The sequence below is a fragment of the Toxorhynchites rutilus genome, chromosome 2, assembly GCF_029784135.1.
Source record: "Toxorhynchites rutilus septentrionalis strain SRP chromosome 2, ASM2978413v1, whole genome shotgun sequence".
Taxonomy (NCBI): domain Eukaryota; kingdom Metazoa; phylum Arthropoda; class Insecta; order Diptera; family Culicidae; genus Toxorhynchites; species Toxorhynchites rutilus.
Genome location: NC_073745.1, coordinates 108,501,873 through 108,527,856, shown reverse-complemented (window position 1 = coordinate 108,527,856; position 25,984 = coordinate 108,501,873).

Sequence of the window (25,984 nt, the reverse complement as noted above, 5' to 3'; positions counted from 1 at the left end):
TGCTTAATGCACTGATGATATAACTATAAAATTAATATCACAATTGCTTCTTTAGAGTAATCTCTTGATTTCACTATTATTTCATATGAGAACTACATTCGAATTATAAATCGGTAAAAATCTGACAACACTACTCATTATCGTTTGTGTTTGACGTTTGCTTAGCGTGAGCGCGTAGAATTTACCCCTTCATCAATATTTAAATTTCTCTCGTGTTTCATCAGTTCTCATCATCGTTAACAGTTTACTGTGATTGATTGGTAAGTGTTTAACAGTTGACTATAAAATATAATCAAGTGTGATGTAATTTTCGTCCAAAAAATTGCAAAATAAAGTGTCCGAAATTTGAATTCAATCTGTCCGAAATTTGATTTAGTGTCCGAAGTTTGATTCTTATTCGCTTCATTTGAGAAGCATTTTATTCGATGATTTTTTTATGTTTTCAATCAAATAGGTACCAAAGTAGAAAGCTTAAAAGCATATCGAACTAATTTATTGAAAATATCAACCAAATAATACCTGTGCGTAAAGTTTAGATCTGTTTTCTGTATCATATGCCTTAAGCGTCCGAAAAATGATTCAGAACGGTAGTATAGACTGAAATACCGAAAAGTTTAAAAAAACATTTAATATTGGAACACTTTGATTTCAAATGATGGTGGATTTGTTTTGCGCTCATCAGTGTATGCCAAAATGACGCTCCAAGCTGCAACTTTCTGACCTATTTTTTCAAGCATCTGTTTATTTTTTTCGGATTCGCTAATGAGATGGTTTAATCCCTCATAGCTTGAATTCAATGAGAATAATGTATCCAAATGCGCCTTGACTATAAGCATCTCATTCTCATAGATTTTCTCCAAGGCCTCCCATGCTACTTCATACAGTGGTAGACATTCTTTTAGCCGCACCCTATTTTTCCTCGATATTTTTAAAAATAAGTCAATTCTTTGTACAGTTGTGCTCATAAAAGACGATTATTGTTTATTTTCATCGAATTCATTCTAAAAAAAAGTATAAATTCACTTTTTGTTTTCTAAGTAATTCAAATATGTGGAATCAGGGTGGACATTCGTTTTAAGCCGCATCCTAAAATTTCAATAAAAGAAAATTTCGGCAAATTTCGAGTCCAATCGGTAGCTAATATTTAGTATGTCTACCTCCATTTCGGATCACTTTGAAAACTCGATTTGGCATCGAGTCAGACAGCTTTTAAAGTGTTGCTATATTGATTATAGTCCAACATTCCAGTCAAATTGTCATCCGTTTGCATAGACCATCTCGGCCAAGATTCTCCATAGGTTCTCTGTGGGATTGCAATCGACTGCCAGCAGGTCATTCAAGAAGCGGAATGTCCTTCTCGGCAAACCATGCCTTCGATTGCTTGGAAACGTGGATCTATGTATAAACGTCCTCCAGTAATTGAAGATACTTTTCGGAGTTCATTCGGATGAAAATGAGAAGCTTGCTGTGATAGGAAACGGCTCCCCACACTGTCAAACTTCCGCCCCCAAAGATTTGCTTCGATCTCACGACATGCCGTTGAATTAAATTGCAACCAATAGCAACTGTAACAGTCCGGACCATCCAAATTGAAAGTATTTTTTCAAAAAACACAGATAAAGGCTTGGTGATTATGCGAAAACTCGATTATTATGCCCTGCGGCTAAACGTATGTCTCGGGAAAAACGACGTTTGAATGTTTGTATCCACCGATTCCGCCTTGTGTGTGTGATTGTGACGCACGTCCTTTCAATAAAATTGACTTAAATATACTATCACTACAGCAAATAAGTATCCCGATAAAAAGAACATTCCTAGTTGTTTTGTAAGTGTTTCAAGTTTTTTTTTCAAGTGCGGCTAAACGAATGTCTATCACTGTAGCTGGCTACTGTTTGCACGATGGAGATTATTTTCTGAAGCACACCTCCAGAGAGAGTGAGAGTGCAAAACGTTTCTCTGAATGTAACCCACTCGAGAATCTTCCTACTAAACACCGATAGATTAATTTCAGGAAGTTTCACTTAGGAAAAGGATCCATTTGATTGCATTGTTTGAGGACCCTCACATCGTTTGAAAATGTCTGTAGCTCGAACAGTTCTTCCTTGAGGTTACAAAACATACCATCAAACTCATGTAACACTCTGAAGTTCTCATTCTCACGTTCAGCCTCAGCAGCCTCTTCTTCGTCACATTCGGTGTACTCATCCTCCAACAGTATCTTGAATTCTGCTCGGGTCTCTAAAAAGTTCTTTCCTACTTCCTCCAACTTCTGAACACGCCCACAAATTTGTCGATTATTATTTCTGAGCTGCAGCTTTCTAAAAATAGTTTTATTAAATTCAAACTATCCTGCAATTGACGCTCCTTCCTTAGTTTATGTGCTAAAGATGGAATTCATTTTTAATCACATTCCTATAATAACTTGACAAATCAACGTCCACCCACGCGACAGTTTCAATGGGCAACGACAAGCAATGATATGAGTAATCAACGAGAAATAGTTTTTTTTGGGGAAAACATTACGAGAATATAACCTCTGCTACTTTCCAAAAATAAAACTGTTTCTGATCAGCCACTACACTCAGATTCGGACAAATAATAGAAATAAACTTCCAAATCTTTTAGGTTAAAAATTGCAATGTAATTTTGCGACCAATTTATTCCGTGTTCATTCCCTGAACCCGAATACTGTTTATCTCTCGCTTAATCTGTTACCATTGAGATATGTCAGCTGTACCAAATGAGGGCAGATCCAAAGATTTCAGCAGAAAAAATATTAAAAAATCATGTGTTCTATATCATCAACCCAGTTACCGGCGCTATTCAATTCCCACAAATAAATCAGCTTTGGTCCGCTGAAAAAATTTCCCATTTCACACATTTGCTAAGTCGTACCATTATTGCAGACCAATGATAGTAACAATAATAGTAGTATAAACAACGGCGGGAAATGGTTTCCGTTTGTGGGTCACACTTCATTCGGCTTCCACCGGGCGAAAAGGCGGATCGGTAGAGTAAAGTAGAGCGCTGGAGACCCCCGAAAAGCATGAATTATAACAATCGCCAATGTTCCAAAACGTTTCGAAAGCCACAATAGCCTGCCGGAAACCCAAGAAGCAGCTGTGCGCTGGCTGAGATGAAAGAATGAGGTGGAGAAAAACACAACTTACGTTTGATTGATTTATATTGCCAATAAGTTGAATCAACCTCTGCAGCTCTTCAGCTCAGCGCTGCTACCACAGATAGAGTTGCACTATAGAGAGTGTGGTTGGTGATGATTGGTTAGTCGGTTGCACCCAACGAGGCTTTGAGCCCAATCAAGGAGGGAACATGAAACCTTTGGGAAAGATTCGCAAGTCGTTGTTCGGAGTAGTTGATATGGAAGCGAAAAGTGAGTTAGATTGATTACATCATTACATCGAATTGTGGAGAGTCGGTTGCAAAGAGTGAAATTTTTAAGGGCGGACAACGGCTCAAATTTTAATGATACAATCAGACTTACACAATTGAATACTGAATTCTTTGCTGACGCACTTCCGATTACATATCGGACAAAAAATGTCAGAAGTTCTCTAAACGTTATAACAATCGCTCGAAACAGCATGAAGTGAAAGGTACATCAAGGCGTAAACTGATCCCCGTTTGAATAATCTTAATGACGTCCCCATCTTGTACCTTTTATCCCCTCTGAACAACTTGATTGACAAATTGTGTCCCAAAACCCACTTTCGAAAAAAAATACCAGCTGTCCGACCTATATAGCATATTTGGTCCGCAAAATTTTGATTATTTCTTCAAACACGGCTCAACATTCTTCAAATAGTTGTTACCATCTTTCTTTCCCACCTTTTCTCCGTCCGGGATTAGAAATGGGCACTCCGATCCCGCTCTGCCTCTCAGACCGTCCCGTGTGCGCGAAGGTCGAGTAATTTGCTCCATTGATCCGTTTCTCCCTGTGTCGCCAGTCATCCAAAGAGCCCGGCCCGGTCTGATGATGTGTCTCCATCTGATGTTCAGCTTTCTTTTCCCTTTTTGCTAAACGGTACTAAAACATTAGTTTGTTGACGCGAGCCAGCAAATCCGGCCCCAGCCATCAGCCGCTAGCCACCAGCTAATTATATTCATCCCCACGGGCCGAATAAATTACGAACAGGCACTTTGGCACTGGCTGTTGTTTGTCTATTTGTTTTGAATGGCGTCGGTGTCAGTATTTTATACGTTTCGATTTGTTTATTCAAAATATGTTGTTCATTAGAAAAAAAAACTAATTCCTTTTACACTCGAGATTGATATTAATTTACAGATATTCGCACATTTCAGATACGTAAAATTACAAACTCCAAATGAATATTTGGGCACACAAATTAAATGTATCTGATCGTAATGTTTCATCTATGAAACATTCTATTGATTGTTAATTCTATTTGGAAACGTTAAAAAATAATTGATATTAATAAAATCAGTGTCACAGCCTAGACAAATAGAAAAAATGAAAGGAGCCCTTTTTCTAAATACTTTAAATGCTCTGATGGCAAATAAATTTATTACTTTTCAATGTTCGATTACGATACAACTTCAATATCGATTGTTTATATCGTACATTATAATTACCATTAGCTGTTGAGGATATCACAAAACAGGCATCACAACAAATAAACAATAACAAATGAATTGTATAAAAACCGAAAAATACCGCTTTAGAGAAGGGAAATATAACAAACCAATAATATAATTCTCATAGCGCATATTCTAGATCAGGGATTCTCAAACTTTTTTGGGCAAGAGACCTCTTTTACAAAATTAAGTGATATCATCGACCCCTATAGCCAAATTTCTTTCAAAGCTTTATTCTTATGTTATTCATACAAAATTTCATATTACCAATTCAAAAACTTTGCGCTTGGTTAAGGGGCCCCTGTCTGAAAGGTCTGAAAATAATGCTTGTTTAGGATATATTTGAAGATGTATTTTCCATATTTTGATTGCACGAATAATGATTATTACGATGTTGACAGCTGGCTACGTAGAGACTGTCTGAAAATCGGTACCTTGCTGGTGGTATCGGTTCTGAAGCACTGGGGTGTCGTAGAACAAAATGGATAATGAATAAACTTTAGGACAATACCTAAAGCGTTACATAGGGGTTTTTTGACAATTAGAAAAATTGCCAAAATGGCGGCCATTTTCGTTAAAAATGAGTTATTTTTCATGAAAATGTTTAGAAGCTCATAAAAAATCGAAAAAATAGGGGTTTAAAAAACCCTATATATCCCTTGAGGTGACTCAATACTTTGCCTGTAACTTTCCAACGAAATCAAATGTCGAAAAATCCTTTAAGGACAACATTTCTTAGGGCATAAACTTCCCAAAAATACAAAAAACAAAAATTCGATTTTTTCGATTTTCTAGACCGGGGTCCCCCCTTTAAGTGAATAATTATGACTTCATTTACTCACAAACAAATAAACATAAAATTCAGTAAATATCAAGAATAATTAATAATTATTAATACAAACTACAACAATAATACTTTCTACTGATATATTAGTTACTAGCTGACTCGGAAAACTTCTTCCCGACCAAAATTGATTTTTTGTTATCAATACTTTCAAACATTCACATTTTCTTACTAAGCGAACGTTCATGGATCCAATCGCAGAGTTATTCATTATTTGATGTTCTAATTGACCCTTTACAATTTCCTTTTACTACAAATTTCCTGATACTTCTACCAAAACTAATTATAATATAAAATTATTTTCAGACACAATCTTTGTTCAAGATTCTTCAATTACTTGCAAATACCATGTCTCTCCGTAAAATGGAATACATGTTTGATACAGAAAATATAATAAAATGGAGACAGCTAAAATTGGACTATACCTTTCTCGAGTTTGGCCCTTACCAACACATTTGGAGATTCATTTTTGTTTACATAGTTGAAAGATATAGGAGTGCGTTTTTTCACCGGAGAAACATTTTCACTTTCGAACAAAGATCAATTTCGTTAGCGCAAACATCAAAAGGACTAACAACTTCTGTGACGATGTAATTGTGGAACATATGGTCGGTGTTAGGTCAGACCGGACCATGTAACATTTTTATGATTTCGAGAAAAACGAGTTTGAAGTTCGGTGCGACAAGGGGTTTTCATTGAGCGTTCAAAACAATTTCGATAAGTTATTCTTCCCGTACGCGTTATTTTCCAAATCAGATAAATGTGGAATGTAGCTTATAAAATGTCTAAACTAATGTAATCAATAGCTTGTTTTTTTTTATTTTGCGGATTGGTCGGCTATGACCTAACACCGACCATATGGGAATGCAATTCCCGAATTTTCCCATTTTCCTTCAGAGTTTTCCGAAATTTTTCCAGAGAAGGGAGGGGTGTCAAATCATAATAGAACAATTTCTCGTACCAGAAAACTCTCATATGCCAATTTGGCTTCATTTGCATGATTAGATCTCGAGTTAGGCAGAAATTTATGTTTCTTTTGTATAGTAGTCCCCCTTTATTAGGAGGAGGAATGTCGAACCACCATAGAAACATTTATTGCATCCTGAAACCTCCACGTGCCAATTTTATTTTATTTTATTTTATTTTATTTAACCAGAATACATGACATAAGACATTTGTGTTTTAAAGTGTCACTAACGCAGCAAAATTGTTCACACAATGACTAGCAACCATTACTACATATTATTCAACTTAAATCTAATCTATCGATTGAAAAATGATAAGCAGCCATTTTTGAACATTACTTCATGTTTAATACGTCTAAAATTGGAAGGTAAACTATTCCAGTTCACCACACTCCTCACTGTAAATGAATTGCCGTACATAGCTGTACTATGGATAGGTACCACAAGGTTGCAGGTCCGCTGACTTCGAGATAGATGTAGTTTGGAGAACAAGTAGGAAGGTCTCTGGCGATTCAATATCCTGAATAGAAACAAACAAGCACGCATGTTGTAGAAGTTACGGAAGGGGCAACCAATTAGGTCTTTTTGCAAATGGAGCACTGTAGCCATACGATTTAATCTGAACACGTATCTCACACAATCGTTCAATGCCACTTCTAGCTTTGATCTCATCGCAGAACTCATGTTAAAGTGTATTACATCTCCATATATAAAATGCGGCAGTATTAACGTTTTAAACAGCTTCATTTTGATGTTTTTCGGAAAATCAGCAGTCGTTGTTCTCAGACTACGAAGGCAAGAATAAATTTTGCCACACTGCAACGAAACAGTTTTTTCCCATCCAACGTTGCTCTGGAAGATGACACCAAGATTATTTGCATGATTACTGAAGTCCAAGTCAGTTCCCTCAATATTCACTCTTGGTAATCCGTCGAGGAAACGAATATTTCCGAACATCAAAGCTTTCGTCTTCGTAGGATTTACTTGAAGTGTGTTCTCTCTTGCCCAATGAATTACTCGTTCTAGATCACGGTTAGTACAGAGTATTAATTGCTCAGCTGACATGCTAGGCTGTATACAGAATAATTGAACGTCATCGGCAAACATTTGCACACGGCAATATCTGAGCACATTGGAGAGGTCATCAATGTAGATCTAGAACAATAAGGGTCCAAGTACAGACCCCTGTGGCACGCCAGAGGTGACCCGCAGGCTATGTGAATGAGCATCTCCACAATAGACAGTTTGAGATCTATCTGTAAGGTATGATTGTATCAGCGAAATAGCATTCTGGTGAAAACAAAATTTAGTGCGAAGCTTCATACATAAACGTCGATGAGAGATGGTATCGAATGCTTTCGAGAAATCAAGAAGAACTAGGACAGCATTCTGCTTCTTGTCTACTGCAATTGCAATGTCATCATAGACTCTTACCAGAGCTGTTTTCACACCTTGATGTCTTCTGAAACCCGCTTGCTGCTCTGAAAGTAAGTTGTGTCGATCCAAGTATGAAGTGATCTGTACTTTAATAAGCTTTTCAAATGCTTTTGATAAGCCACAGAGTAGGCTTATTGGTCTCAGATTATCAATGGAACGTAAATTTTTCTTTTTCTGCAAGCGAATCACTTTTGCATTTTCCACTGTGTAGGAAACGATGACGTTTCAATGACTCTGTTGAACAAGTAGGTGATTTGATTGATTACGAGTGGCGTGATAATTTTCAAAAATTTAGTTGAGATGCCGTCAGACCCAGACGAATTTGATTTGATTTCGAAAATAGCATTAACAACTTCATAATCATGCACTTTCTGATACGAAAAACCTTCTCCAGCGTCGAAGGTCGTCCAAGGTTGCACATCGGTGTCATCATCTCTGGTGAAATGACTAGCAAAAACATTATTAACTTCATCCGGATCATACGCGCAAGGCTCCTGTGATTTATTCTTTCCTCCGATGCCTAAGCCTCTTAGCTTCCTCCAAATATCTCCCGACGAAGTAGATGATCTAAAGTACTGGTTCAGCCTATCCTGCTTTGCTCGCCGAATGAGTGTCGTGACTCTGTTCCTCAGCCTCTTGAACACATTTCTTTTCGCATCTTTATGTTGAGACTGCGAGACCTTCCAGTCTCTATACGCCAGATCTCTCTCTACAATTCCTCTGCGAATAATATCATTGAACCATGCATTATATCGTGTACGTTGTCTGGCAGTCCGAATAGGAATACAATAGTCATGAACTTCCGTGATATTCGTGATGAAAAACTGAGTAGCACTATCGATATCAGAAGAGTTCTCCCATGGAATTTGGTCCACCATTTCACGCAAAATCATTGAATCGAAGCTCGTGTAATCTCTATATGTCTTCAAGACAGACAGTGGGGGCGTATCGATGTCAATGGAGCAAAATATCAAGTCATGCTTAGAAAGACCGGGAACAGACACTTGATTTAGAACTAGTACATTATCAAGATCATTCGTGATGATATAGTCGATCAGCGACGATCCATCACGATGGAAGTGTGTAGGTTCAGTGTTGACCATAGAAAGACTAAAAGATTGCAACATGTTGTCTAGTCTTTCTCGTTTCAAACTAGGGCGAAGCCAATCAACATTCAGATCACCAGTTAACACAACGGTGCCACAATCTAAAGTAAGATTTACCAACTCATCTCGTAGAAAAGGGGATAGTTCACTCTCAGGAGGATATACTGTAACGACTAGTATTTTTGTATCTAACAATTCACACTTTACGGCAATGCACTCTGCCATAGTATCACTCTGTTTAGAGATAACGGGAGCATACACAACCCTATGCTGGATTCCTTCTCGAATATACATAATGACACCATTACTGACATATTAATTGACATTACGAGCCAGGCGATAACCAGGTATTTGAATCATGCTGTCGGTTATTGCATCATGTAGCCAAGATTCAGTAAAACATGCCACCGAAACCTTAGAATCAATCAGCATTTGCTTTATCTCTTCAAACTTGCTTAAATTACGAGCACACAAACTCTGAACATTGGCGTGGCAAACATTGAATTTAAATTCCTTTAACATAAGATTCATGACGATTTTTGGAATAGAGTATTGAGGATGTGTGGTGCATCTCGCCGAATCGAACATCAGCTAACAAAGGCGAAGCAATGATCATTTTTAGGCTGCTTTAGGATAATTTTGACACTAAACTCACTCCATCTCTTCTTACAATTCATTCGTCTAATACAGTTATCAACAAATAACAGTGTGGAAAACTTGACAAAAATACAAATCTATTCTAATTGCTCAATGGATGTTATTGGTTCCAGTGGTCCGTTTACGTTCTTTCTTACATGGACGATGCCCTGTTTTGTGGTGACTGATTGCAGTTTCTTCTCTTTACGCTGTTTTAAGGCTGCTTGCTTGATGGCCCTTGCACTGGATGTAAGATTCTCATTGATATAGATGCGACGATCCAGATTAAATCCCAGGTGCCTTAGACTCAAGTTGCATTTATACAAATACTTTGCGTAGAATTCGTCTCGTATACTGACCATTGAAAACTGCAGCAGCGTAAAACATTGATCTCCGTCGGATAATCTTCCGGAACGCAACCGCTTGCACTGAATGTGTAATGTTTTATTTTCGTCGAAACCAATTGCTCGAACTATACTATATTCAGCTTTGATGTGAGGTCGGTTTTTAATGAGTCAATCTTTTTGTTGGTTTCGTCAAAGCGTTTAGTCAATATTTGTAGTGCACTTTCCAACGTAGGTCCCGGCAAATCCAAATGGTCAATGTCCTTCTTAGAGACTACATTTGCCGAACCGCTCCTCAGCCGTTTCTTCTCGTTGCCAGACATTTCGTTGTTACACAATATATTGTTTCAAGAACAATGGACGATGGACAGCACAGCTTCAGACTTGTAATCAAGAGTGATTTTCTCCAGGGATTAGTTACAGAAACTTGTAAAAGTAATATGTAGATATCCGGGATGCATAATCTGCCGTTAGAACAAAGATTTGCAACAAGAAAAAAATAAACAGCACACTAATTATTTGTTACAACGGGAGCTACAATTAACTTTGCCTAGTCTTGGACATGGTTGCCAGACGAGCAATTTGGTTCCATTTGCTTGGTTAATTTTTCAGTTTTGCAGAAATTGTGTATTTGTATTTGTACTTCGATTTTAGGATGGTCCGAAAAATCATTTTATCCCATTTTTTCCAAATAATGACTTTTTTTAAATTCATACTTTTTAAACCACTATGCCGATTTAGATGATCGATATATCAAATAAAAGTTAATTAGCTTTGGAAATATATAAGATTTGTAAAAATGTTGGGTTATTGTTTCGTTTACATTGATTTCATCTGTTTTTATAGTTATATAGAAAAATCATTTTTCCCCTTCTATCCAAAAATGACTTTTTGCAAAAAAATCATAACATTTGAACTACTGAACCGATTCAGATGATCCATATATAAAATTTAAGCCAATGAAAAAAAATTACAATATTACACTTGCGAAAAATTGTATTTTGTTTTCGTTATTATGAATTATATCTTTCATAGTTTACATGTTTTCGGGGCCAAGGATGCTATATTTCTTATATGATTTCTTGAAAGCTGAGGATTTTTTACATAATATATATAAAAAAAATAGATATGTGCTGTTTTTCGTTTTTGAGTCATGATTTTTCAAAGTTAACATGCTTTTAGTCTTCGTTCGATATTCCTATACGATTAAACGAGATCTTTGCGAGTAGAGTTCCTTATTTTTTGCAAGTTAATGTTTTTTTTTCTATCCATTCACTTCAATTTATGTCTATTATCTGGATTGGTCCGGTAGTTCAAAAGTAAAGAATTTTAAAAAAATGTCATTTCTGGGAAAAATAAAATTTAAAAATGATTTTCTAGACCATCGGTTAATTTTAAAAAATCAGAATTCAAAAATGAAGAAGAACACATCTCTGATTTTTGGAAGTTTTATGTAAAAATCCTCAGCTTTCAAGTAAAAATATAAAAAAATATAGCGCCCTTGGTCCCGAGACCTTGAAAACTATAAAAAACAAACGCAATCAATAATTACTAAAACAAAATTCAAATTTATTACAAGTGTCGTGTTTTTTTTAAAAAAAAACAGCCATTCCATGCCAAACCGATATAGTGGTTCTCAGGCTTTCGTCGTGGTAATTTTGTTCTTTATCGCAAAACATTAGACTGGTTTTTTTCATTTTTTTTATTAGGGTGCCTATTTTCATTTTAAGGCGGTCCGAAAAATTCATTTCCAACTTTTTCCAAAAAACGATTTTTAAAAAAAAATCTGAATCACTTTGGAACCATTGAACCGATTTAGATGATCGACATATCAAATTAAAGCTAGCCTTTTAATAAAAAATATTGAATTTGCAAAAAAATATGGATTTTATTTTGGCAATTATTGATTGTAGTCGTCTTTTTATTGTTTTCATAGCTTTGGACTAGAGGGCGCTTTTTTTTAATATTTTCTGGAAAGCTGAGGTTTTACATAATATATTTGAAAATCAGAGAGGTTTTCATGTTTTGAGTCTTTAAGACTTCTTCTGTGACTAGACTAGACCTATGCGACTAAAATCCAATCTTTCCGCAAGTGTGATATATTTTCAAATAAGATTAGCTTATTGGCTTCAATTTAATATGTCGATCATCTAAATCAGTTCAGTAGTTCAAATGTTATGATTTTTTTTTACAAAAAGTCATTTTTGGATAAAAAGGGAAAAATGATTTTTTCGTACCACCGGTTGGTTAACTATGAAAAATCATATCTCAAAACCGAAAAAAATTGCATCTCCGATATTGATATATGTAACGTAAAAAACCCTCAGCTTTCAAGAAAAAAAAATATAGAAAAATATAGCTCCCTCTACTCCAAAGCAATGAAAACAATAAAAACGACTACAATAAAAAAATACAAAAAATAATACATAGGAAGGATTATCGTCTAACTCGGTGTGCATAATTAGATCGTCGTTGTCCTCGTCGAGTAGTATAACAAAGGGTGCATGGTGATTGTCCACTGACAACAGAGGCGAGCCGGGTTCGATTACGTCCAACTGCTCTGGAAGGCTCACAAATGCTAGATCAAGAAGCCTGCCGTTCGCGTTCAGGTATTGGTTGACTTGTTGCAGTCCAATAGCAAACATTGTTTCGATGAGTGCCTGTTCATGTTCAAGGTTAACGTTTGTGGGTATAAAACCGTTCACATCATCATCAAATTGCCAACGCAAATTTGGTAGATTAAAGTCACCTAGCGATACAACAATATCAACTGCGGCAGCTCGGTTCGCAACGTCCTGTACTGCGTTAGCATGCGCGTAATAGAGATCAGTGCTTGAATTGGGTGGCAGATAGATAACCACAAGGTAGAGGCACCTACGATGAAGTCGTAAGCAGACTGCGACTTGCTCGAGGTGGTCGCAATTCATTAGCGGAATAAACTCGCTGTTGAGTTGAGCTTTAACTGCGATTAGCGCTCCACCTCCCCGAGAATGCTGGCTTGATAACCGGCTCCGATCACAGCGATAGAATATGTAGTCGGTCGAGATCTCAGCACTATCAATGTCCTCCCGCAGCCAAGTTTCAGTGAAGACCAGGACATCGTAATCGCAACTAGTTAGCTGCAAACGTAATTGCGCTATTTTGGTGCGTATACCTCTGACATTCTGATAATACACGGAAATAGGACGTTCAGAGGAGCGCGTTCTCATTTCGACTCCAAAGGTTGAGGATGAAGAGGGAGGATCGGATGGTGCTGGCGATTGGCTGAAATCGTTTGAACTATCAGGTACTAAAATCAGCGGGATACGAGCATCGGACGTGTACTTGCCTGTGGATACAGTTTGGAAGTCCCCGTGTCCACACCCAAACACAGGACCGGAACGACTGCAGGGTACTAGCGATATGGACTCGACTGTGATGGGGGAATAAGGGACTTCCAAATTGCTTGAATCGTTGCGTCCCGGGATGACAGCGTCTGGTTTAAAGGTGTGACTGGAGATGTAGGCTTGGCTTCCAGTATCAACATCGATGTTGTTGATTTTCAGGTACACGAAATTTTCGGAGACCGTAGTCGTCAAATTCGCGGAACACTAGCCCCTCATGCCATGTTGCAGGATCGAGGGCCTTGTCCTTCAACGACTGGTCTAGACCGATTTTAAAAGACACGAAGGACAGCGTGCCGGTTTCTTTCCCTTTAGGGACGAGCTTCATCACAGGAGGATCCACGTCGATTTCGAGATTGGCTTTGACCAAGGCGGCAACAGATTCGGTAGTGACGTCTGGCCGAATTCTCGAAAGGTACAGCCAGAACTTTTGTTCAATATCGTTGGAGCACGTGGGAACTGTTACCGCATTTTCCTGTAGTTTTTTGCTACCTACACGGCAGTCAGGAGCGTGTGCAGTAGTGTCAAACTCGCGAAGTCGTTTAGTAGCTCTTCGAGGCTCGATTACGGGCCACTGCATACTTGTAGCTGCTGATGGTTGAGCTTCAGGCTTAGAATGCAGTTCTTTAATTTCGGTCCTTAGTTCCGTAATGGCAGTCGTCAGTGAGCGGAGTGGTGATTTATCATCGGCTAGACCCGAAATCACGCGGAAATGCGAGTTTTCAAATAACTCGGCGCATCCGTCGCACATCCAGAATAGATTCTTTTTGTGGGATGTGAAGTAGGATTGCATCGCTCGAGTGACTCCGGAACAATTATTGATGTGGAATAATCCGCCACAATATCCACGACAGACTACGACGTCGATGCCTGTTATTGCTTCTGAACACTTCGCACAATGTTTAGTCATGATAATTTCGTTAATCTTTTTTTTAGTATAATTCCGATGTTGGCGCCGGTGCTGGCCTCTAACTATGCAAATGTATTATATGTTGTATACAAGTTGACCAGTTGCACACAACTGAGAATTCAGCTAATCGTTGGCAGATGGCGCAGCAGTGTACAAAACTATGCTCGAACGTAGAAGCAGAAGTGTAAATAATCAACAACGAACGGTGAACAATGGAGTGAACGATTTGCACTATTTACACTTATTTATACGAATGTCAGATCTGACGAGTTGATATGGTACAACACTGAACAAAATACTATGGTTACAGATCGATTGATAACAATAAAATCAGAATGAAATGAAGTTTAACACAAGAGAAATAATTAAATCAAGACAACAGACAATAGCACGACTCAATACTGCACGAGAAATGCTCGAGTTGATAATGAAATAATGAAAAAATACGAGTCAAATATTTTGCGATTAAGAATAAAACAACCACTTTTCATGGAAATCTGAGAACCACTATACGGGTTTGACATGGAATGGCTGTATTACTGCACAATGAAACATCAGTCCATATTATGACAAGTTGTAAGAAAGTGGTGAATAAAGTTATTATACATTTTACCGATTTAACAGTTTCACTGAATGCGAATTCCACATGCAAAACCTCCAGAATTAATATCGACGATTGAATAGGGTTTCCGGTGCGTCCCAAAGGATAAAAACACACCAATTAACTTTCGTCACTATTTTTTATTATTATGCTCAAAATATGTTCAAAATCCAAAAAAGTTCCCTTCGTATATGCTAGCGTAATCCGAAGCTAAACCACTCAATCATTTTAAATTACGTTAAACATGCTGAATCAGTCCATTAAATATGCAAAAATAGTATATTCTTGCAGTTTCACCTAAGTTGAAAAACCTCGAGTACAATGTGTATGAATTCATCCAACGCCAAATGCATAAATAAGCGCGAAATGTTACGCGGTAAGTTCCAAATTGTGATAAACGATGATCGATTGAAGATCTTTGAAGAGCTTTTCAAAATTAGAGCTATTTTTGTGCTGCTATAATCATCTTTTTGTGAAGCGATTTTCTTGCGATTTCGAGGTACCACGTTAGCATCAGGATTAGTGGAACATACCGTTCACTAACTCTAATCCATAGCAGAAAGGAAAGCCGTTTGAAGTAGTCGGGCTTAGGGCAAACTTCATTATTTTTGCCTTGTTAGAATTTTTCTTCTTGCCACTTTGTTCCTACTGACAGTCAAATATTCAATGAGCAGACCAACAGGGTTTTCCATGATATCAGTCAGATATTGAGAACATATGGATTTTTTTCTAAGATTACATACGTTCCAAAAAGTGGCGCTGGACCGTAACCAATCCTTTTATTTTTAGCTACAATCTGTAAAATACAAAATACAAAATACTGCTCCACCATTAACACCTTTCGGTTACTTTCCGTCACCTTCTGCCGTCAATTAGCGCGTCATTAGCATTGAATTATCAAATCACAATTATGCACCTCACAAATAAACGACGTTTGAACTCATCATAAAACAAACGAAACAATTTTTGTTCCGACCGAAGGTGAAAATAGTTTAGCTCATCTTCCAATTAAGCCCCGGCAGTCGTACTGTTTGTGGTTGTGGGTAGATTAACTATAATAACACTTGTTATCTGTCGTTTTGGCGATGCCTACCGATATTTTCCCCCAATGCACCTCACATGGCACCAACCACAACTTGGTGAAATCATAATCGAGCCATTCTGCCGATATGCTGAACCTCGAACCAACCCGGTCGGATCTGTATCTTTATGGTAATCATGCCAATTAGGTGCGTTGAGAATTGATGCGCCGTATCATATAGGAGGGGAGGATGGGTATTTTATTGACCTCCGCCTCCGATCGAAATATCTATTCCAATCGCTTCTAAGTAAACATTTCATCAGGTTTTATGTGCTCATTTCGTGCCGTGCGATGTATCATGTTGAGACGAGAGGCTGTAGAGAAATGCCTGGCCCGTCGGGGATCACTTCAATCCCATAGAGACACGACATGAGCTTGGAGATGAAATATGTTAGGCTCAAGAGATGATTTGCTTATTCATGGGTGAAATATGAGAGGCCAGGCGTCTCTCGATGATGCTCGTTCTTGGTCATATTACACATGAGAGGTGTACACCTCTCGGTGCTTTACATCACTCGATAGTTTATTATCAACAAGCCTTGTTGTGAGGAAGATGGATATTCCAAGCAACAGTCCAATGAATTCCAACGACTGTTCGAACCAAAAAGAGGAGTGTCAATAACTGATTTATTCCATACTTGTCGAAGGAACCGTAAAGCTGTTTCTATGGCTCGCAGAAATTACAAAACACTTGATTCTTGTTATTACTGTTGAGTAAACTAAGGATTTAGCGCAGCGTTCCGTTCCTCCATTATTCAGATGTGCGAAATTGTCTCTCACTTGGAGATACCTTTGAACCGTGACGAGATATCCGAATATCGTGATGTTATTTTGAATCAACGCAATGGAATTACCTCAAGACAATCGCTAGCATTAATTAAAGCATTGAAACCTTAATCGCACTTTAAAGAAGGAATAACGAAATTGAGCGATGGTCGCGTACCACCTTGACACCCCCAGCGACCACAAGAAGGTGGTAAAGTGAAATGTTATCCGTTTATGGCCCCGTCCTTAGCCATTCGACTCTTCTCGGGTCGATTAGCCAATTCATTTAAGGTTTTTGTGTTTTTGCCGTTGTCTCGGCATCTGTCATAACGCCGCCGCAATATGGGATGAAGTATGATTTACTTCAATGAATTTTGCCTTCACAACGTTTCTTTTCATGCCAAACGACAAAATATGTTTTCTTTTCTTTATGAAGTGCAGTTAAAATGAAAAAAAAAGACATATGTTCAGGACAGTGGCTGTCCGTTGGGTTTCATTTAAAAAAAATGAATGAATTAACGTACCTCTCCGGTTTTGCCTAACATGGACTTGGCCGAATTGCGTCAATAATACACTGTACAAAAACCAAATCGGTAACAGTGCCGCTGTTGAACAGCATGTGGACAAGGTTCGGGAATAACGCTTCGTGTTGGACATGCAAATTACACAACTCATGCGGTGGTGGCCGATTGTTGAATGCGTGTTTAACCAAACTTTGTTGCTTCATGAGGCTCAAATGCAGCAATGGACAGAAAAAGCGTTTTCCTTTTTTTAAGCACAATATGCTACGAAGAAGGTCTTCTGTTTGATGGCGTCAAATAGGCTCGTGGGTAGCTTAGGACAGCGTTAATTCGAGCTAAGCAGAAAAAAATTTATTTGTATTATTAAGTAGGTTACCTGCGTAATCATTGTTATTGTGTCTTTACTCGTCGAAACGGGATACCGCTAGAAGGTACACTTCTCAATTGGTTTAGTTACAAAAGCTACAAATCGGTTTCGCTGCTAACAGTCAGATTACATGTTCACAAGTTTTCTTTTCCTTACATGTTCACAAGGTGCACAAGTCAATTGCAGCCCTGTCTAAAGATACACCGCGATGGATTGAACACACACCATAATTAATCGTTTCCCTAAAAACTGTTTGATTTAAATAGTCACAATCAATTCGCTGAACTTTTTAGATTTTAGTAAACTGATTTGATCGTTCGACAAATAACGGGTATTTCAAGAGGGACGCTACAAAAGTAGACCGATAGGGACAGCAAACGACGCCATATTTTTTCCCGCTCTCTTGACATTTCTCTTCAGTATGGTTTGCCATTTCACAACGATCCATACGATCCATACGATCCATCAACGATTCGAGATTATTAAAATTCATTACCGAAATTTGAAGTCAATGGCCTCAACTTTGAGAGAGCTACGTCCAATTTATGGTCGTCATAATCGTCCTGCCAGATCAACAATTGAGCGTCTAGTGGAAAAAATTGAATCCACAGGCACAGTACAAAATGTTCCCGTGCCAGTGAGACAAAGAAGTGCCCGTAGTATCGAGAATATTGCTGCCGTTAACGCATCAATCCAGGAAGATCCAAATCAGTCTATCACACGTAGTCCTCTAGCGTTGGGCATCTCTGTCACGTCGTTGTGGCGAATTTTGCGAAAAGATCTTGGCCTACATCCTTACGAGATCAAATTGACGCAAGAACTAAAGCCGCTTTACCACCAGAAGCGTCGTATGTTCTGTATCTGATGTATCTAATGTGTATTTACATCGTGAGGAGACGTTGTCCAGCGCCCAGTGAATCGCCGCCAATCCAGCAATATACACTGAGCAAGGATACTGAAGACTGTGGGAGGTGCCGAAAATTTCGTTGAACACTCCAAATCCTGTGGACTCATTCATAGAGGACCCATCAGTAAAGCACATATTATCAAAATTGATACGCCCATACTTTGCTTTGAAGATAGTAGGAACGATCCCCGATCGATGATAATCTGTAATCATGGATTTTCTGCATCATGAACAGATCAAAATTTACAGAGGAATTGATGTAGTCAGGAAAACAAACACGGTTGGTAATCAACCTGGATCAACCTGCATGGAACTAGTATGTAGGGGTTTTTGGGGTCGGGGAAGGTTCTTATGATAGTTCGAAAGCCCTCCCCCCTCTCTAAGGCCATACAAATGAAACACAAATTTCTGCATTACTCGAGAATTTATCAAGCAAATAAAACCAAATTTGGTATGTGGAGGTTTTGGAGTGGTTTAGGTTTGGTTTAAACAAAAATGGATCACCAAATGTGTTGATAAGAGCAAAATTCGAGAAAAAATTGTCCGATTTAGGTCTGTCTTAATTCTATCATGTTTTCTGTATCAAACATTTATTCCATGTAACGGAGAAACATGTTATTTGCAATTGGTTAAAGAATCTTGAACGAGAATTGTGTCTGAAAATAATGTGATATTATAATGACGAGTTTGGTAGAAGTACTAGGAATTTTATAATAAAAGGTAATTTTAAAGGGTAGATTAGAAAATCAATGAACAGTTCTGTGATTGGACATATAAACGAGCGCTTAGTAGAAAAACGTGAATGTGATAACGAAAAATAAATTTTGGGTGGGACCAAGGTTGCCGGGTCAGCTAGTAAAAAATAAATTTCTAGCTTTAAGACTACGCTAAAACGAATCGGCGTTTTGATTCTATTCCCGAACACCTAGATATAAAAAAACATCAGTCATGGATAGCTGGTGAAGCTCCACTACGATGAAATATGTGTTCAGGGCAGTGCTGGGAAATATCTGTATCACATCAATCTTTTCAGCTGAGTTTCCGGCCACATTCGATCATTATACCATTGCATTCGGGATACCGAAAATGATCCAACGCCAAACCTCACAATCACAGCAAGCCACTCACAGTTGATTCATCCAGTTTTTTTCATTCTGTTTTTCGTTCTGTTCTGCGTTCACGGAATGTGAGCAAAACAAAATATCCCTAGTTTTGACCAGTTCATTCACTATCAGCATCGTTCTCGGACACTGACGAAACGGAAAAATTCGTTGAGGAAGATAAGAAAGTACAGAATGCTCATAATAGTGACAATAAATTAAATTGTTCAAGCATGCAGGGTTTCCGTCTCAGTTAAATTGCTTTCATTTTACATAGTGAATAAGCAGTTCCAAATCCACTTATCAGAAATGCTCCAAAAGAAGAATTCCGATGTAAAAAATACCGTCTTGACTCAAATTTCAAACATTTAATTTTTTTTTCAATTCTGAACACACGAACATAAAATGGTGGTGTCCAAGACACGACTGCAATGGGAATATTTCGAGCTCAGAGAGCACAGAATGAATATGAATGAACACAGTTGTAAATTTGTTTGCCGTCGAATGAATGACAGTAGCATCGACAAGCAAAATAAACGCGTTACACTGATAAAAAAATATTTTCAATGTTGCTTGACAAGCTCAATATTTCCAAGCTCTGGTTCTGGGTCTAGAAAAAATCTTTTCATCTTATTGTTTTCTCAAATTTGTATTTGAGCATACTCTTTGCATAGATATAGATGGAAATTAAAGAGCGCCAATAAACATAAACACTTAAAGATGAATCAGCTTTTCGCTGAAAATCTTTTTAATAAAGAAAGACAAAAAAGCATTAACACTGTTATAAAAAGTATCTACTTCAATGATAGAAGCGTAATGGAAGTTTACACAGTTACACAGTGATCTATCTCTGTTACAAAAAAGAGAAAATGAATTTGCTATGAAGCCAGTTGCAGGATTATGGACAGTTTTTGGGAGAAGTGTTTCTTTCTCAATTCTAAATAAGACAAATCGTATTGATTAACATTTTGTAGCTCACAATTAAAACATACAAAGTACATTCATAGTACTTCTGTACAAAAAAAAAACAGCACATTTTATTTATTTTGATGATGTCTTAGTCGCATAGTAGTGCTGATGGAAATTTGGTTAAAGGAATTCCTTTGCGTTAATCCATGTTGCATTCCAACATCGAGTGTCTTTGAATATCCAACTTCATTCAAATTATTCCAAACTGTGACATGGTTGATTTTGACCGTGTATTTTCGAATGACCCATTGTTATGGAAATACAGCGACGTCTCGATTATATCACGCTCAAAAAAAGTTTTCGCGTGATAAAATGGAAACGTGATATATTCGAAACAGATATTTTTATTAAACGAAACATCTTTTTTTCCCCTTCTATATGTATGACAAAAACATTATTTTCCGTGCAACATGCGAAATTTATAGTAAAACATTTATTACAATATTTATCACATGGACACGTAAAACAAATCAGTATAACATTATATAAGGAAATTATAGTTGCAGTGCTCTTCTCATAGCAATTTCTTTTGTTTTCTCTAAGACATTGTGTGAAAGACATTGTAGCCAAATTCAAGTCATTTTGTTCTTCCCATTGTATCGTATTTTTCAAATTTTGAATTGAAGTTTTGTATGAATTGTATTCTGTTTTTCAGAGCTGCTATTTCCGGTTGATTACTGTAACTATTATCTTTTTTTTTTTCTTCACCTTCATCTTTCCCAAAATCAGTATCTTCATCATTTTCTGGTGGATCATTCACTATACCGATAATTTGGCTGTCGGAAAGTTGTGTGTAGAATATTCTTCCTTCTTCGAGGTCCGGTACCACCATGTGATCACCTGGATCAGTATTCGTCAATAAGGTGGATACACAGTTCTGTCTTCATTAACCAAATACATATTTTTTTTGGACCACATAATATTGCTTCCAATTTTTTGTGATTGCCAGTATTCAAATTGCTAGATCGTTGAATGTAATTTTTTCAGTGCCTTGTCAAGTATTTCTGAATTTAGCATCATTGATATTTCTAATTTTTCTCAATACATTACTTTTATGTTTTGAGTTTTTCCCTGATTCATCATTCTGTTGGCGTTGGACAATCTTTAATCAGTCCATCGCCAGAGGGAATTTCATTTCAAGCAACGGTGCGCAATGCAGTTATCTATTATCGGAACGCCTCTAGGTTTTTCGGGAACTTCCAGAACAAACTGGTTTTAGAAGCATTCAAGAAGTAGTTTCCGCTTTGAAACATCGATATGAGTACCAGAAATTGTATCATGAAAATTATCCGGTTTTCATGCGACGGCTTTCTTCCTCCAAATGAGTTAACGTTTATCTGGTAATTATTTTGAAAAATAAAGCAGATTCGTTACAATTATATACCTGGTTAACGGTCAAATCATAAGTCTTCAAGTAATTGAAAAATTGTTCTTTGGAATTATCCATTGCACAAACTTAAAAATTGAGTCAAGAATCGCTGAACTTAAACGACGCAGATACTATCAACCACCACAGCCGTATACAGCCATTTCTAGCTTGGTATATTTTCCATTAAAGTAAGTATAGAATATCTATCATAAATTAATTCAAACATTAAAACAATTCTACATTCATTCAGCAGCATATTTAATTTTTCTTATAGTGCTTATAGTCAAAACATACAGTTTCACAAATTAATCCTTATTCTTTAGCATTCTTGTGATTGTCTTGTGAATTCTTGAGCAATTTGTGATTTTTTTTTTCATTCGCTTATATTGTCTTATTGTCACTACACAAGAATAAATCTATTACAAAAAAAGTATGACTTTCTCTTCCACGGCTCAAACTGGGATAGGTCGTGCGTCTCATTTCACAAAATCGAAGAGAAAGTTCATAGTTTTAGATTCTGAGCTTATGAAAATAATATGCTTTCAAGTTTTCAAAGAAATATGTGGTATACGCTACAAATCCATCAGTAAGAAATTTTTCCAACTTATATTTCATTTTTTGTTCAATAATTTAACGGCAGATTGAACTTTTTATATAATTTTTCATTTTTCGAAAAAAGTGATAAAAGCGAAACATTTTCAGTGATAAATCCGAGAGTGATGATGATGGCCCACCTCGTACCCCTACAAAGGTTTGAGCAGGACGATTTGTCTTATTTATTTATTTGTGTTCAGTCTTCGATGGACTCGTACAGACTAATCATAACTTATGCTAATAATTTAAGTCTACATATAAAACAATGTCGGGTAATATGAAAATCGAATTGGTCACAAACAACACTAAAGGCCTTAAGGCAGGAACAAAAAGTGCTGTTGAATCCATAGTTAGTTCTGTGTCTAGGAACGGCGATCAAAGCAGAGTGTCGCAGCTGTCGCGGGGGTACGGCAAGTGGTATGTCTTGTAGATGATCAGGACAGTCAATGTTGTTCGTCAGGACGTCGAATATAAAGAGCTGTTGTAGTCTCAAACTTCTTACCGACAGGAGCTCAAGATTGATTAGACGGCAACGATCTTGGTAATCAGGAAGGTTTAAGGGATCATTCCATGGCAGGTTCCGAAGTACGAAACGTAAAAACAGCTTTTGGATACGCTCGATTCGTATTATCTGGTACGCGTGGTAGGGTGCCCAAACCGGAATGGTATTCTAAGATGCTACGCACTAATGCACAAAAAAGCGATTTGATTGCATACACATCAGTCAGCTGAGCAGCATTACGGCGAATAAAACCAAGCACGGAGAAGGCTTTTGCAGTAGTAATGGAAACGTTCCACAGGAGCACTGTCGATCCGATATTGGTGTGAGGATGAAGATCGACTGCGGCTAAAAGTGATCGCTTTGCATTTGTTTTTGTTCACACTCATACCATTCTCGTTGTACCAACATCATATTATCAACTTTATAGTTTTAATATGAATTCACATTCCAGAGGCAGATAGTGGCGAATGGATTATATGGTTCCGATTTTGTATTCCATATCGCAGATAGTATTTTTAAATGTAATGTTTATATTCATGTTCAACATTATTTTCATGTTAGAAGCTAAAGCATTCTCACTCCAGCAGGTTTTTCTATTATTCGATAAAAATAAAATGTGATTTAAAAAAAAGGAAACCTTTATATCAAACCAGCCCTTGTGGCAACATTATTTTATTTTCAAATTCGTGTTGCAGAGCCATTGAGTATATCAAAATATTTACATATATGTGTAATTAATTCTCTGGAGAGTTCTGTTCGAAATATTGTTATTTGTTATGTTATTGTTATCCAGTAAGCTGCATCCAATTCGACATCTAGCTAATTGGACAGACCTGTAATGCGAATCGTTTAATTGGACATTTTTACATCTGATTGGACATTTTTGTAAACATTGAGTTCGGGGCCCAAATTATGCTCCCACATTGAAAGTCGCCACCAGACATCGATACTGTATCATTGTCATCGCGATTGTCCAATTACAAGTCAAAATCGCCTCCAATGCGACACTGAGTGGTGCCTCGGCCTGTCGACTTAAATGTAGCTTACTGTAGATCAATATTCATTCATTTTTAATTCATTTCATACATATTAAATTTATTTATTATTTATTTGAATAATATTTTATTTTACTATAGCATATTTCGTCGTGTGAAGCATGTTTCGTGTTGAATGTTTCCAATTCCGTTCGAGATTCATGAACATGGCTGGACGCATATTTCTGTTTCTGAGTGTCTTTTGGTTCTCAATTCATGTTCCAATTTCTAGATGTGGTTAACGCAACAATTAACGTGGCGACGATCGGAAGACCGAAGAGGACTTTTGACACTTCATATTTAGTCTCGCATTGATAATTGAAACACATTCACTCCCGCAGATTGAACATGACAACGATCGGAAGGCCGGAATGCATCTATATCATTCTACAATGTAATATCATAGAATTTCATTGACCAATTCTTTCAGCAGATATCACTTGCATTAAGTAATAGTAATAGTAATAGTAATAGTAATAGTAATAGTAATAGTAATAGTAATAGTAATAGTAATAGTAATAGTAATAGTAATAGTAATAGTAATAGTAATAGTAATAGTAATAGTAATAGTAATAGTAATAGTAATAGTAATAGTAATAGTAATAGTAATAGTAATAGTAATAGTAATAGTAATAGTAATAGTAATAGTAATAGTAATAGTAATAGTAATAGTAATAGTAATAGTAATAGTAATAGTAATAGTAATAGTAATAGTAATAGTAATAGTAATAGTAATAGTAATAGTAATAGTAATAGTAATAGTAATAGTAATAGTAATAGTAATAGTAATAGTAATAGTAATAGTAATAGTAATAGTAATAGTAATAGTAATAGTAATAGTAATAGTAATAGTAATAGTAATAGTAATAGTAATAGTAATAGTAATAGTAATAGTAATAGTAATAGTAATAGTAATAACAAGCTTTGCCAGTAACACTGGCTGAGTGTATCCTATGGCTTACTTGGAGTATCACATTAAGTTGGTCACTGTGGAACGATGCGGCATGAATCCGTGTTGATGATCTGAGATAAACGGCAGTGTTGCGTTTAGCATGACTTTATGCATCAGAGATTCAAAAACCTTTCCCAAGCAACTAAGAATCGAAATCCCACGATAGTTGACGACATTGTACAAACTGCCAGATTTGTGAACTGGAATCATAGAAGCGGTTTTCCATAAGCTAGGGAAGCATCTCTGTTCAATTGAGCTGTTAAATAGCATCGTCAAAGGAACCGCCAACGATGCCGCACAGTTTTTAACTAACAAAGGCGGCAGAGCATCTACCCCGGCTACTTTTGAAGCATCCAGTTTAACCAGTGCACCGAGTACTTCTTCGTTGGAAAAGCTGAAAATCGGAAGGTGGATATTATGAGTTGGTACGTTATTGAAACATCCCGGCCGAGGTACAGGTGAAGTAGAACAAAACACACTTTGGAAGAAGTCAGAAAAAAGATTGGCGGCTTCGTCAGCTGTACTGGCTGTGGAGTCATTGTAGACAACATTGGTTGGCACGAGGTTGGTAGCTCTTTGTCCATTAACGTACCTCCAGAACATCGATGGGTTTTGTTTCAAGTTAGATTCCATTCACGCGTTCTAATGTCTCACCATCTATTTCAAAATTTACGTCAATACTGGAGTTTACTGAAGAAATTAGCATGTATTTTTTTTTGCCAATATTTAATTTCAATTGTTCAAATGTAAGCCACTGAGCCAGAGAATGCAAATCTTTGTTTATGTGATACTCGGTTTCTTTTATATCCTTAGCTGCGATGAACAGGACAGTATCATCCGCGAACAAATTAACACTTTGACGTCCGCACGATTCGTAAAAAAATATGCGCTTGGCGCCGGCAGCGCTAACTCGGATTACTTGGCTTGTCGGCGCCCGATCTTGACATTATCGGGAAATTAGAAATTGAAATAGAAATAGATCT